The sequence below is a fragment of the Manis javanica genome, chromosome 2, assembly GCF_040802235.1.
Source record: "Manis javanica isolate MJ-LG chromosome 2, MJ_LKY, whole genome shotgun sequence".
Taxonomy (NCBI): domain Eukaryota; kingdom Metazoa; phylum Chordata; class Mammalia; order Pholidota; family Manidae; genus Manis; species Manis javanica.
Genome location: NC_133157.1, coordinates 213,008,317 through 213,023,291, shown reverse-complemented (window position 1 = coordinate 213,023,291; position 14,975 = coordinate 213,008,317). Strand labels below are relative to the sequence as shown.

The 14,975-nt window shown below is 41.1% G+C and overlaps 1 long non-coding RNA gene across 1 annotated transcript; it reads left to right on the top strand.

Moving 5' to 3' along the window:
• The first annotated feature begins 10,779 nt into the window (after positions 1-10,779).
• On the top strand, positions 10,780-13,722 carry LOC140848045 (uncharacterized). The gene is made up of 2 exons (XR_012128521.1): positions 10,780-11,215; positions 12,755-13,722. It is a non-coding gene; the product is annotated as an uncharacterized lncRNA (long non-coding RNA).
• Positions 13,723-14,975: the final 1,253 nt, after the last annotated feature.

Here is a 14,975-nt window from a genome sequence, read left to right as displayed (position 1 = left end):
TGGGATGAATAGAATAAGATAAAATCCCTGCCATCAAATGATTCCCAAACTCATGAAATTTTTGTGTATTGTCTCCTTGAAGACAGTGGCCATGTCTTAGACATCTTTGCGTCTCCAAAACCTTGTACTGTGCACATAGTGGGGCCTGCGGAAATAAGCCACTTGGAATGAAGCTTGATAATAATGGCCAAAACAGAAAGAGATACTAGAAAATCTTTTGCCCCCTTGGTTAACCTTATCTGGACTTTCATTTTCCCTTTTATCACAGGTGGAATCCGACTATAGGATATAGGATACCCACAATTCCTTTAAATCTCCAATATTCTACTCTAGCCAGGGAATTCACATTGCTGTGAAGCCAGGACCCCCTTCCTCTAGATCCACTAGAAGATGGCCCTTATCCTCTCTACCTCCACCCCATACCGATACCTCAGACTCTAAACACAAAAGTAACAACCGCAGGAATGCATGTGGCTCTATTTCATTGAGACCTTCCATTAGGTCTTTCTCAGGATTGCATCCCTTTCATGGCCTTTTAGCTTGTAGACTACTCTTTAGCCAGATAATAAAATAGAAAATACCAGGGATTTCAGATTTGGGTTTTATTCTGCTGATGTCTGCTCCAGGTGTAGCCAGGAAATTGAAGTGACAAGAAAAGGTGTGTTTCAACTGAACGTGGCACATGGCCCTAGGCTTGGGGAAGAGCATCCAATAGTCATTTGCACATAAAACAATACATCAGAATGTCTCAGGTTAAACATATTAAGTTAGCAGTGGGCTGGCATTGTGGGCAATTGAGTCAAATTGATTCCCATTAATCTCCTCTCTCTCTCTCTCTCTCTCTCTCTCTCTCTCTCTCTCTCTCTCTCTCTCTCCTCCGGAGAGAGAGAGAGAGAGAGAGAGAGACATCAGGTTTCACAGAAATGTAGGTTGAAATATATATTGTCCTTTGGGTTTTTAGATGGATCCAAGTCTCCTGTCCCTACAAGATTTCAGGGCAATAGAAAAATTTTTCTGGATTCTTGTAAATTCTATCTGATAGGTTCTTCCATTGCTCATATTTGACACTGTTGGTGAATTGATTTCACTCTTCTTTTAAGTCACAGCAGAGTCATAGACAGTGATTATTTTCCATGGCATTGCCTTTCCAGAAAAGCGGCCAGCATGCTCGAGAGCACGGTCTCGCTTCTGAGCACCCCTCTTGTCCAAAACACAGATCCCAAACTCCTCCACACCTGGGTAGACCTGACTCATCCTTCAAGTCTCAAATTAAATAACACTTCCACAGGCCCCTGTGAGTTCCCCATGCTGGGAGAAGTGGTGTTCTTTCCTGCCCCCACAGCATCCTTGAAAACCAGCCTTTGAAAGAACAAGTGATAGTCATGCAAATGCCAAATTTCCCAAACCTGGTACTCAACAGAGCAAATAGAATGCCCTCATTGCTCCCCCTATATTCTCTCCCAATTCAGTCTAATATAAGAACATTATTTAAACTAGCCACAACTGAAGAGCCTGACATTTTTATTTCCTCCAACAACTCTACCCAACAATACTTGGTTGAGTCAGAAACTTCCAATGGTGCTGTAAGTACAGTTGCTCCGCAAGTGGAAAATGTTCCTCCCTGGAAACGTCACAGGAAGATAAAAGATGTAAAAAATACTGTTGAGGATGTTTTCTAAGGTATCAGACATGGATAGTCCCTGAATATCCCTCTTTTAGTGCTTCCTTCCCTCAAGCCCACCCAAAAAACCTCTCTATGATTTTGGCATGTGAATCTTGGTAGGCCATTATTTACTCCCAGATCCCAGGAGAGAATGACTCTGCTCTGCTGCTAGTCTCTGGGGGCGTGCCTCGCAGAGATTTCTGTCACCCCAGAATGCCACTGCATCTGTTCCCATCCTCCAGACCCTTTCACATTGATTGACAAGCCAGCTTCCCTCCTCTCCATCCTGGTGCCATACCCGAGAGCTTGTAACACTACCAGTGTTTTCAAAGCAGTATTCCCAGCAGGAGTTTCCAGAGGGGACTACACACCCAGGAGGAAGGAGATAAAGGTCTGAAAAACTCAGTTTTAATTGCATATGGATTTGGGAAGCCTGTTTTGATTAGCAGGCAATGCTGTGACGGCATATCTCTTACAATTTAATGAAAAGGTGTTGTTGTTTTTTTTCTCCTTAAAATGAAAGAAGGTGTCAGCTCCTCAACCTCTTCCCCTTCCCCCAATCCCAAGCAATAATTTGATTCATGCGGGCTGAGCAGTTTGAAAGCCATAACAGACAAAAATCAATTTGCAAAGGTCTCTGGCGTCCTCTGCTGGCAACTGGTGCTGATATCAGTAGCCGGTGGAGGGGGGAAAGATTCTGGTCACTGTAAAATTCAAAGATGAAGGTGAGGTTGGGGAGCCTCACTCAGCAAAGTCATTTAGCTGGTTAATAAGAATTGTACTGTGGCCCGACGAGCACCTTGTCATGTCAGGAAAGCTCTTTTTTGTAACTATGTATTTCCTCTCTAGCCATGTCCATGAGCAAGTTGTGGACTCTCTCAGTTTCCCATCTCTAAAACAAGGTATAATAAAGATCAGATGGCTTTGAAAGGACTGGATAGGTACCATTCTTTGAAAGATATTATTTACCGGGTAGTTTTTAGCTTTGGCATAATCAGGGTTGCTTGGATAACTGAGTTAACAGGGCTGGTGGGCTCCCCTCCATATTTCCTGTTCTATGAGTTTGACTAATGAGAAGGTAAGTAGTAGATCAAAGCTCTTGGGTTAAAGTTACATAAATAACTGCTACTGCACACCTGATCTGTGCCCATCTTTATAGAAAGTTGCATATATAACTGAAGGACTAACTGAAGTACAGATGTGGTGTTAATTACCAACTCTAACCAATTTACTAAGATAGCACCTTCTTCCCTTGGAAAACAGTGACTGAGTGCCCTCTCTTCTCTTTTTCTTTGTCTAATTTGATATCATCACATCCAGATTCACATCAGCTCTGCCACTTCCCTATCTTAAAGCTCACATGCTAATCACACGATGGTCTTGGACTCTCTTTATGAAACTGTGTATTTTTGTCTTGAATTTGTATTGACTTGGCAATGTAAAATTTGGTTGAATTCAGAAATTTTAAAAGGCTTGGTAGTCTTCCAGTGGGTACTTGCTCTACGTTCTGCCTGTGAATGCCACTATAAAAATGTAGGCCTTGGTAAAAAGCATTTTATAGACCTTCCTGGATTTAGGCAGGAAAAGTACAATGACTAGGTGAGGCATTGCTTGAAAACTATTTTCCTCAGTTATACAGATATTCATTAAACATCAGCTATATGTGGGCATATAACAGGATGTACATGGAGCAAGAGAGACTGGTTATGACCCCACAAAGCCTATAGTCCAGGAGGGAGGAAGGTTATTGATCAAGTATCATTTATTTCCTCTTTGCAACCAAAAACCATTCTGCTGATCACAATGGCTGTACTTAAAAGTTGGCCATAAGCTGTTTCCCTGGGAATTTGCTACTAAATTACACCAATTATGCACACACATAGTCTCTAAATGATTTTAAACACACACACACAAAGAGCAGCTTGGAAACTATAGAGAAATGCCCCCAGATAGTAATACAGCATTTTCTAGCTATTATATTAACATCCCAGTTATTTTGTCTCCCCAGCTAATAATCTTTTAAGCATGATGGTAGCCTTCAAGCTTTAGTGTTTAAAACATTGGCCAGAGAATTGCCATGAACATCTCTGTGCCCCAGTCCTTGCATTTCTGGTTCAGTGGGTGTAAAGTCAAGTTCAAGATGCTGATGTGCATGGCTCACAGGCAACACTTTGAGAAACACTGCTTCAGAATGCAGATTTCTATTCTATCAATTCAGTAAACTATTTTTTTAACTATTATTTGAGTAGATACATGTTTACCGGACATCAAGGACAGCGGTCTGCATGGCACTTTCCCACAGTGGCTCAGAATAGTGGATAAGAGCAAAGAATGTAGACCCCTCTGGGTTCAAATCCAAGCTCACTGAACCTCTCATAGACACCATCTCATCTGCAAAAGAAGGGCGATAATAGGAACTTCATCATAACAGTAATTGTGATAATAGAACGGGTTGACATATGCAAGGCCCTTAGCACTGAACCCAGAACAGGAAGGCAGATGAATATAAAATTCAAGGTAGAAACAACCAAGTGGTTTGACCAAGTGCATACAGACCGTAAGTGGTGCTGCGAGAATCAAATTCCACATAAACTCGAAGACTATTCTGAAACATATGAAATTTGTACCCTTTTTACCCCTAACAAGCTTTCAGACAAAGCAGGGCATTACTTGTAAGAGTCATGGTGAAAGCATTTCAGGATATGTGCCAAAGAAGATAGTGTAGAACAAGAAGCCCTGTGTCATTTTAGGAGAAAAACCTCCTTATAGACCTTGAAAGATTGTCCACTGCCCGGTGAATGGAAAGATGTCTAAGAGTTTAGGTCAGCTAGAAACCTAGGTTTCCAGATACCCTGAATTCAATGAGAGCAAAATGGTTAGTTTTAGCTTCTAATAAACTGGTGACCAAATTGGTCTGGACCCTGCCAGGTGTTAGGTGGTGAAAGTACAGCCAATCCATTCTTCAAATCCACTGCACTTGAGGGCAACTAATACCCTCATCTGGTCCACAAGTTCTTTCCTAGAGGCAAAAGGAAAATCCCCCTGGTTGCAAATTAAAATCATCCCCCTTTGCCCATTGGAAATGAGACTCTCAAGTAAATCACACTACTAATTAAAAAATATGCATGCAAATCTCAACAGTGGTAAAGAAAACAATACATAGTATAGCCATTCAGTCAAGCGGTCAATATAACCTCGAGTCATTGCTTTTATTTCTGAACCTTCTCTGTGCTCCATTTTTTGACAAGTGCTGAAGTGGAGAGATAATGGTGTGAATGTAGTAACATTTCTTTATATTTCTGTACCCCTCAGCACACATGCACACACAAAAATAATGCTTCTCAGTGGGGTGGTGGGTGGAACTTGGTAGTATGAGTGAATGTTGAAACTGCAATGTTGCTCATGTGAAACCTTCATAAGATTGTATGTCAATGATCCCTTAATTAAAAACAATAGTAATGCTTCTCATATTAATGGTCTTCTTTTTAAAAAATTAATCTGTAATTCAATACCCCAGAGATGGGACTTTGAGATCATTTAGTTAACAGTGATAAGACTTGACATTCAAGTCTGTTTCATGATGGCATATTGAAGATTTTGTCTACATTTGAATATTTGAACTTGTTCATCCAAATGAAAATGTTCTGCAGAAGAAGACATATCAAGTCTTCTAACAATAGTTTCTCTCTAAAGAAAACAGCCAATATACCTTGTCCCTTTCCAGTCATACCCAATTAACTATCATTCCCTCTAAAACATCCTCCTGCTTTCCTGTCTGCTAGCTCTTTTCTAAATTATTTAATTCTCTTTCTGTTCCTACAGTCTTTATTGTTTCCAGATGCCACAATCATGATTTGTTTAACAGTTAGCAATTATCATGGCCGTGACTAAATTTAACCAGTAATTGTGCAAAAGTTTGCTATCCCGGTGTAACCCAAAATCTCTCTAACTTTACAGACAAAAATGCAAGACACAGTATAGCTTGAAGAGCCAGTGTGAAGAAACAGAGGACTTTCTTTGGCTTTTTTTTTTTTTTATGAGGTGAGAGGGGATTTCAGTGCTTAAATCAGGGAGAATTAGAAAGGAGGTCATACTCCAGTTGGTTAGAAGGAATTCCCTCAGATTTTGTTGACAAGAATGGAATGTGCTCTCTGGGTAACATAATACAAACAAGGAATTTCTGAAAACAGGAAAAATTTCATACTTTGGTCTGCTAAGTTCAATATCAATACACTGTCCTGGAGTTAAAAAGAGAGCTCAGAAGCAGAGAGATCAATTAATTGCCTTATGCTTGGGTTTGAGAGATGGATGCATGTACATGGGTGTTTACATGTGTGCATTTATGTGCATATATATATATTCATAGGCATATGTGTGTACCTGTGTGTATATATACCTATAGGTGTATGTGTGTATCTATACACACACACATATACTTGTAGATGTAAGACTATCATTAAATGAGACAGTAGAGCATGTAATAGCTACATGTTCTGACAATGTAGATACAGTACAACTATCAGAAAATGGGAGAAAACGAGTAGGTCATCTGAAATGTAGGTTAAGCTTGCTGACTTACTCAGTATTTAGGGTAAAGGAGTATTACTCCAATCCAGATACTGAGAAAAGAAAGAGGGTACCAGCTAATTTAAATAGTATCATAGGATAAAATCAATAAATAGTGGCCTACAAAAGACTGTAGGGGCATTATATAAAAATATGAGCACAAAAGTAATCATTACCACAAATAAATCTTCCTAAATAACAAAAACTTTATCGGAAGATAGAAACAAATAAAATAAATAAAAGATTAAAAGAACATTTTATACATAATTATACATGATGACATATCAAGCATGTCCATATAACTAAAATATGTATAATTTTATAACTGTATTTGATGTATAACACATATAAATATATGACATTCATTGCATATGCAACATTACAAATTTAAATATACTTAGATGTTATATAAAAATACATAATACATGCATATATAGATCTATATTAGAACTGAGACCAACCATTTCATATTATAGTGTCAGTAAATATAAATGGACTTACATTATCTATTAAAAGGAAATTATTTTGAGAACAGTTTAGAAAGCAAAATACAATGTCATGCTGCATGCAAGAGACATACTTGTATACACTGAGATTCAGAAAGATTAAAAATAAAAGGACAGTACAGACAATGAAATATTATTCAATGCTAAAAGGAAATCAGCTATCAAGCTATGAGATAATATGGAAGGAACTTAAATACATGCCACTAAGTGACAGAGTCAGTCTGAAAAAGCTAAATACTATTTGATTCCAATCGTATGACATTCTGGAAGGGTCGAGGTGAGGGAAGGATGAATCAGCAGAGCACAGACAATTTTCAGGGCAATGAAACTATTCTGTACATAGAATAATGGATACATAACACATTTGTCAAACCCCATGGGATGTATACAGCACCAAGAGTGAACCCTAATGTAAACTGAGGACTTGCGGTGATAATGACATGTTAATTTAAGGCCATTGATTATAACAAATCTACCATTGTGGTACAGGATGCTGTTAATGGAGGAGCCTGTGTGTGCAGAAAAAGTCTCTATGCTCTCTGTACTTTTCAAGCAATCTTGCTCTGGAACTAAATCTGCTCTAAAAATAGTTGGCTAAAAAAATAAAAAGTAGGTAAATAAATGAATGAAAGCAGGAGTCACAACCCTTATGGTTAACAAGATTGAATTTAGACCTCAAAGTATGAGAAGTTACTTTATAATACTCAAGGCAATAATATACAATAAAGCAATTATAGGTACTGATAGTTGTTCACCTAATAACATAGCAACACTTTTCATACATCATCGTCTAAATGGGATGAAAGAAAAATGCAGACTGATAACTAGAGGCTTTAATACACCTATCTCAATCCAAGAGAGATGCAGCCGCCCCACCACTGGTGAGCATGTTTAAGGCAAACAATGGCATCTGCTGCTGCTGGTCCGGAAGCAAACCTCTGGGCACCCCCTCTGATTTCTGCCACATGGGTGAGATGCAATTCCAGCTGGGGTCTGACTCAATTCCTGCTGACAGGGTTTGCCTCAGGCACATATCCTCCCCATCTTCCACTTTCTGCCGCAGAAATGCTACATCTAGACCCTGGCAAGAGTGCACTTGACAGGTCCATGTGCACAGCCCCAAAGCACAGGGAGAGGAAGTCCCCTAGGAATAACCGTCAACATCAGAGGCCATTACTTCATCACCCAACCCAGAATGGACCACGGTGAGAGGCTTTATCAAGGCTCAGAGAGCCTGGTGAGCATCCAGCCCCAATCTCGCCAAGTGACCCCCTTACTAACAGAAAAATTACTGAACTGAGCAAAAACAGAAAATGTAAATACACAAAATTAAAAATGATAAAAAATAGGGGAACATTTTAGAGATGACAAAATCTAAATACAATCAATAATTAAAACAAAAACCACAATTGCAGTTGACTTCCATAAAGACAGAGTCTAAAAATATGAATATTCATGAGAAATAGATAAAGTAGTTTCAAAGTTCCTCCATAAAAGATACCAGGCCCAGAGAGTTTCACAGAGTAATTCTTTCACATCTAAAGATTCAGATAAACCCATTGCTATTTAAAAGAACAAACAAAAACAAAAAAGTCCACTTAGTTTAATGAAGTAAAATTATAATGATTCACAAATTTGATAAACAGTATACCAAAAAGAGGAACTTGGAGACAAAACTCAATTTTGAATATTGATGCAAACATGTTGAATAAAACATTTGCAAAGAGGATCCAACTGCACATTAACAGACATCATGACCAAAGATGATTTATTCTAGAAATTCAAAGGTGGTTTAGTAAGAAGAAATCCACTCTTCCAGATGAGAGTGCAGCCCAGCAACACCTTGATGCAAATCTCCTGAGAACCTGAACAGAGGAACCCACAAAAATGCCCAAATTCCTGACTCACAGAAACTGAGAAAATAAATGAATGTTGTTTTAAGGTGCTAAAGTTTGTTGTAATTTTTACACAGTAATTGATAACTAATGCAAATAAACAGTACACTGAACAAAATAAGCAAGTATTATAAGTATCAGCTAGGCTAGTCCACTAGACATTTAAATATAATATAAAGCCTCTATAATTAAAACTTTGTTCAGCCACCTGAATAGACAGACATATGAATGGAACAGAAATTCAGACACAGATCCCACTACATATAACATTTACTATATTAAAAGGCAGCATCTCAAACTAGTAGTTATGGGATACCTAGAGAGCTACATAGAAAAAAGTTAAGATCTAATTAATTGCTTATAAGAGGATAAATTATAGATGTCTAAAAGACAAGTATAAAAACAAAACCATACAAGCACAAGAAGAAGACATGATGGATTTTAACTAATGGGGAGCGATATCCTCACTATGTCTTCAAATCCAGAAGCAAAAAGGAAAATAGTTGGTATATTTGATTAAATAAAAATTTTAAACAGTTGTATGCCAAAACACAATAACCCAAGTGAAAAAATGGGGGGAAAATATTTAAAAACTGATAATTTCCCTACTGTATAAACAGTTTCTAAAGATAGAGAAGTAAAAGTCTAATACCTTTAAAAAAAATAAGGGTGGGGGCAGCTCACAGACACTGTTGGTTCACAAACTAGGGATCTTTGGGGTAAAATTTGAAACACAGAGGGCAAGGAGAGAGGGGAGAAAGGAAGACAGAGCAGGCCCCTCCAGCTGGGCAGGTTTAATATGCAGAGGACCCTACACTCCTGGCTTGTCTCAGAGGACACAGGCTGAGTAGATCTCCACAGCCACCCAGATAGAATCGTTTTAAGTTTAAACAGAGACCTTAAGAGGATACAGTCACTTATCCCAGCCAGGTGGTCTCAACACCTTACTGCTTCAAGGCAAACTCCTTGAAAGAGTTTCCCTGTGTGGGAACAGTGGGCAGAGCAAAAGTTCCAAGGACAGGAAAGGAGGTGAGGAGGCTTGGATTGCCCTGAACCAGAAGTGGGTCAACCAGAGGTCATGTCCTCTCCAGCACCTACTTATAACAGATACAAGCTGTTCACAGAAAGAAAAAAAAAAATGAATTGCAAATAGCTTGTAAATTCATTCAAAGATCCTTAACCTTGCTCATCATAATAAGAGAAAGAAAAGTTAAAACTATGCTAACAAGAAAGAAAAGTTAAAATTATACTAACAAAATAAGCTGTGGGAAATCAGTCTCATATATTGCTTGTAGAAATAAATACTTCAAGTGTTGTGAAGCAGAACTTAGTAATGTCTAGGAAAAATTACATGTGCACTTAATCCTTGTCCTAACTATCTCATTTCTACAGATTATTTCAAAGATACATTGACAAAACTTTACACAAGCCTGCTACATATTGTTATGCACCCTGACTCTTCCTCCTTCTTTGCATCCACACCCTGGCCATGGCTCCACCATGGGTAGAACAATTCTTCACCTCTGACCTTGGGCTTGACTGTGGGGCTTGCTTTGAAATGAGGGCATGTGACTGGAAGTCACAGTGTACAGAGACCCAAAACTGGGGTTTAAGTGGTGTAACAATTATTTTCATATCCAACTCAGGTTTTGTGGCTCTTTGCTACAGTGCATTTTGTAGCAAAAGCTGATACAAAGGAAGCATTCTTTGTAATAGTAACTCACTGGAAACAACCCAAATGCCCATCAATGGGGGCCAGACTGAATAACTACAGACAAACTACACAATGGATTATTATGATGGTTTAGGCTTAAAATTTTTTTGACAGCAATTACAATTGCCATGTAGCTAGGTCTACTTAAAATAATCACAAGCAATTCTTTCTTTTGAAATTATTAAAATATTTGAGCATAAGGAGCATTTAATTTTTCACAATATCATTAGTGCTAATCAAAGGATCATTGCCAAAGTGCTACTTTGACTGGGTCATCTATTTCAGCCCTAGTAAATCAGGAAGTGTAAGTATCAAATCTGGAGCCCTCTTTAGAGGAGAATTATAAGTCACTGTGAGCCAAGGGTCTCAGCACTTTTTTCTCATCAAAAGTGATCATGTTTTCTTAATGGTCATCACGTATGAATGGATGAGGGTGTTGGCAGCCGCGCTCAGAAAATAGCGCCCAATGCAGGGCAGCCGGAAGGCCCCGAACTTCCTAATGACAAATCATCCCACACCACTAAACTACATGCTAATTGCGCCTTGGCATAAGGACCAATGAGACCCACCAAATGGTTATGCTAATAAGGCATATGGAGCCGCACCAACCAGGTCAGAGCATGAGAACTATATAAGCAAGCCTCTCCTTCCCCTCTGGGTCCTGCCCAACTCATTTGTTTCACAAAGAGCTGAAGAATAAAGCTTTCTGCAGAAGAATCCTGCTGTTGTTGCGTGCTGTTCTTGCCGGCGAGAACGGGGCGCGCGACAAGTGGTGCCGAAACCCAGGAACCAGAACATCACCGGCACAGGGAGGACCCTTCAGACATCTGGAGAGGATTCAGAACTGCAGGTCAGAAGAAAGCCCGGAGGGGTAAGTTCCGAGAGGCCCCTGCTTTTTAGGATGATGGTTGATGGTTCTCTGTAAATAAGGAGGCACCATGGGGAATGCACCGTCATTAGTCACGGCGCTGCAGACAGCTCTCAAAGAGCGAAACTTGAAGGTCTCCAGCAAAGTCTTAGGATCTTTTGTGAAGGAGATAGACCGTGTGGCCCCCTGGTTCATTTGTTCAGGGTCCCTCTCAATCCCGAGCTGGGACAAACTGGGGAAAGATCTTGATAGAGAGGAGGAGGAGGGTAGCCTGAGGGGAGGCACCAGGCCCCTCTGGAAACTGATTAGAGCTTGTCTGCAAGATGAGAGATGTGAAAAGGTAATAAAAGAAGGTCAGAGAGCATTGACAGATATCCAAGAGAGCATGTCAGAAACGGAACAGGAAACAGAGCGCGCGCGGCCGTAAAAAGGCCACAAAAACGAAGGTAAAGAAACCTCAGAGTGAGGGAGAAAGCCCGCCTAGGGCAAAAGCGAAAGAGCCCCGAGAAGCGAGTGACGATCGCCTCGGAGAAAATAGTAAATACCCCTGGAAAGAGTTGAGGGACCTCCAACTCTCCAATAGGGAATCTGAAGAAGAATTAACGTCCGCAGAGGAAGGGGAAGAAAATAAAACCGCAGAGTGCAGAAGTAAGGGAACCAGCAAAGTTGAAAAGCGGACCAAGGAAAAAATGAAAGCAGGGTGTCCCCCGACGCCCGTTGCCCCGCCACCTTACGTGAGTGGCGCACTCTCCTTTTGCCACCCAGATACTCTTCAGGCAATTAGACAAATGTTTCCTGTATTTGAGGATAATGGCGTACGCTCTCACCAGCCCCTGAGCCATAAAGAAGTTAAGGAGTTAGCAGAATCCGTTCGGGCTTATGGAGTCAGTGCTAACTATACCATAGCACAAGTTGAGAGATTAACAGAGACAGCCATGACACCCGCAGACTGGCAATATGTAACTAAGGCATGCCTTTCTAGTATGGGGCAATACATAGAATGGAAGGCATTGTGGCATGATATCAGTATGACCCAGGCACGCGCAAACGCGGCCGAAGGACAGCCTGCGTGGTCATATGATATGCTGACGGGCCAAGGACAGTGGGTAGCCAACCAGACCGCCTTCCCCTTACAGGTATACGCACAAATAAACACGTGCGCCGCCAAGGCATGGAAAGCCCTCACCAACAAAGGAGAAGTATCAGGCAATTTGACAAAAATTATTCAGGGGCTGAGCGAGCCATTTTCTGACTTTGTCGCTCGTATGATGGAGGCTGCAGGCAGAATATTTGGAGATCAGGAACAAGCAATGCCCCTAGTGGAGCAATTAGTATTTGAACAATGTACCAAGGAATGCAGACAGGCGATAACACCCTGGAAACAGAAAGGGATACACGCTTGGTTGAAAGCCTGTAGAGAAATAGGAGGACCACTCACCAACGCGGGCCTAGCCGCAGCCATATTACAGAGCCACAAACAAGCCAGGATCACTAACAGAAGTATTAAATGCTTTCACTAATCTGTCATGAGGCCTGTCCCAGTATCTTTCAGGAAACTGGTCCCAGGACTTCGATGGAGCACTAGAAGAACTGCAGCGAGAAATTATCCACATCAACTCCACCCGTCTAGATATCTCCGTAGCAGAAAGACTCTCTTCCTGGTTCCTCAGAGCTCTCTCCCACGTCAAGGAGTGGGCGGGCATGGCTGAGATGGGTGTGTTCCTGCTTGGAGGTCTCATGCTCTTACTCTGGTTGTTATGCAGACTCCGCAACCAACATAAACAGGACAAGGTGATCCTTGCTCAAGCCCTAATGGCGATAGACGTTAGCGCCTCTCCCCAAGTGTGGCTCAACATGCTTAAGAAGGAAGCCCGGCTTTAGCTTGAGGTAGCTCTTGCACCCTGAGCCCATGTGGCACTGCACCAGGCCCGAGTACCTCAATGCTTAATCACAGCTTTCTTTAAGAAGCTCATGGTGCAAGAAGGTTGAGAAAAAGGGTCCAAACCCTTTGTACCAAGCGGTCCCAACGCCAGCCAGAGGATGCGAGGCAAAGCACTGCAAGAGGTCTTGGACCCCTCTGAGAGGCATGCCTGACTGCATAGGGGTAGATGCCCAGAACCCCTCTCCAAAAAGGGGGCATCAGGAAGTATGATGGAGGTCAGGCCTCTGTCTCCGCCTCTGCTGGCAAGTTCCGCCTTGAGCTTCTGTTAGACAAAAAAGGGGGAGATGTTGGCAGCCGCGCTCAGAAAATAGCGCCCAATGCAGGGCAGCCGGAAGGCCCCGAACTTCCTAATGACAAATCATCCCACACCACTAAACTACATGCTAATTGCGCCTTGGCATAAAGACCAATGAGACCCACCAAATGGTTATGCTAATAAGGCATATGGAGCCGCACCAACCAGGTCAGAGCATGAGAACTATATAAGCAAGCCTCTCCTTCCCCTCTGGGTCCTGCCCAACTCATTTGTTTCACAAAGAGCTGAAGAATAAAGCTTTCTGCAGAAGAATCCTGCTGTTGTTGCGTGCTGTTCTTGCCGGCGAGAACGGGGCGCGCGACATGAGGGGAAATTGTTTGAATATAAGTTGCTGACTGTACATGGCTGTTGACTGCACTTTCCCCTGATTGCTGTGGGGAGCAACCTGTCATGGCAGGTAATAGGGCAGGTGTGGGGTTCTAATCCTACTTCACTGTTTCCTGACAATTCGAACTCTGACCAGTTTAGTTTTTACAAACCTCAAATTGCTTACCCATCCACAGAGTTACTAATACCCACCAAGGAGAGTTTTGGTGAGGATAAAAGAAGGAATAAACACATGCTCAGAGCCTGTGAGATCACAGACACCCAAATATGTTGGTATGTTTGTTCCCTTCTCATTGAAACTGTGCAAACGTGAATGTAAATGTGGGCTCTGAGATCTCCTACTAGTGGTTAAATTCAAGATTCACATTCATATTTTCAAATAAGCTTAAATAAAATTATTATAAATCTTACTGGAACACAGACACAAAATGAAAACAAAATTTCTTGAGAACTCATCGGCATTACAAGTAACGCTATAATCATATATAAAGGCTCAGAGCTGGCATGGCATTAAAAGATTTCTTTAACTTATTCAATCCAGGCATGTATCTTAGATCTGATCATTTTTGCTTTGCTTAACTTGAAAGGGAGCTTTTCATTTTTTTATGCTGATGCTGTTGTGGGAGTGAGTATTTTCAAACGCAAAATGTGTGATGAATTCTGATTCTCCCATCACCCCCTGCTCTGAACACAGGCTACTTGCCTTACTCATCTTCCTTGCCCCAGATTTCAGCTTTCTTCAAGACCCAGGGCTTCCTCTCCTGTAATAAGCCTTTGCTGACCTTTCCAGTCCACTGCTATTTCTTTCTCCTAAATTCTTACAAGGCTTTTGCTTTGTTCCTTACTAGACAGTACAGTGTAACCTTGGGGAAGTTACTTTATTTACGTAGATCTGATCATGCACTCTTTCTTCCAGTAAAAGGATTATACATCCCGCCTGTTGACATGAACTGACATGACTTCAAGTTTTTCCTTATGGGTGAGTTTACATCTGCACCTCATTGTCAAACGGGGTCGTGCGATTTGCTTTGGCTAATGACAGGCCAATGGATGTGACCTATATAACTCATCCCAGCAGAAATTTTGAGGGTCATCAAGAACCGGAGTGAAAAAATCTCATAATAGATAAGGTATCACTTAGAATACTAAGAAGGGTTTTTTACTCGAGTACTGGAGAA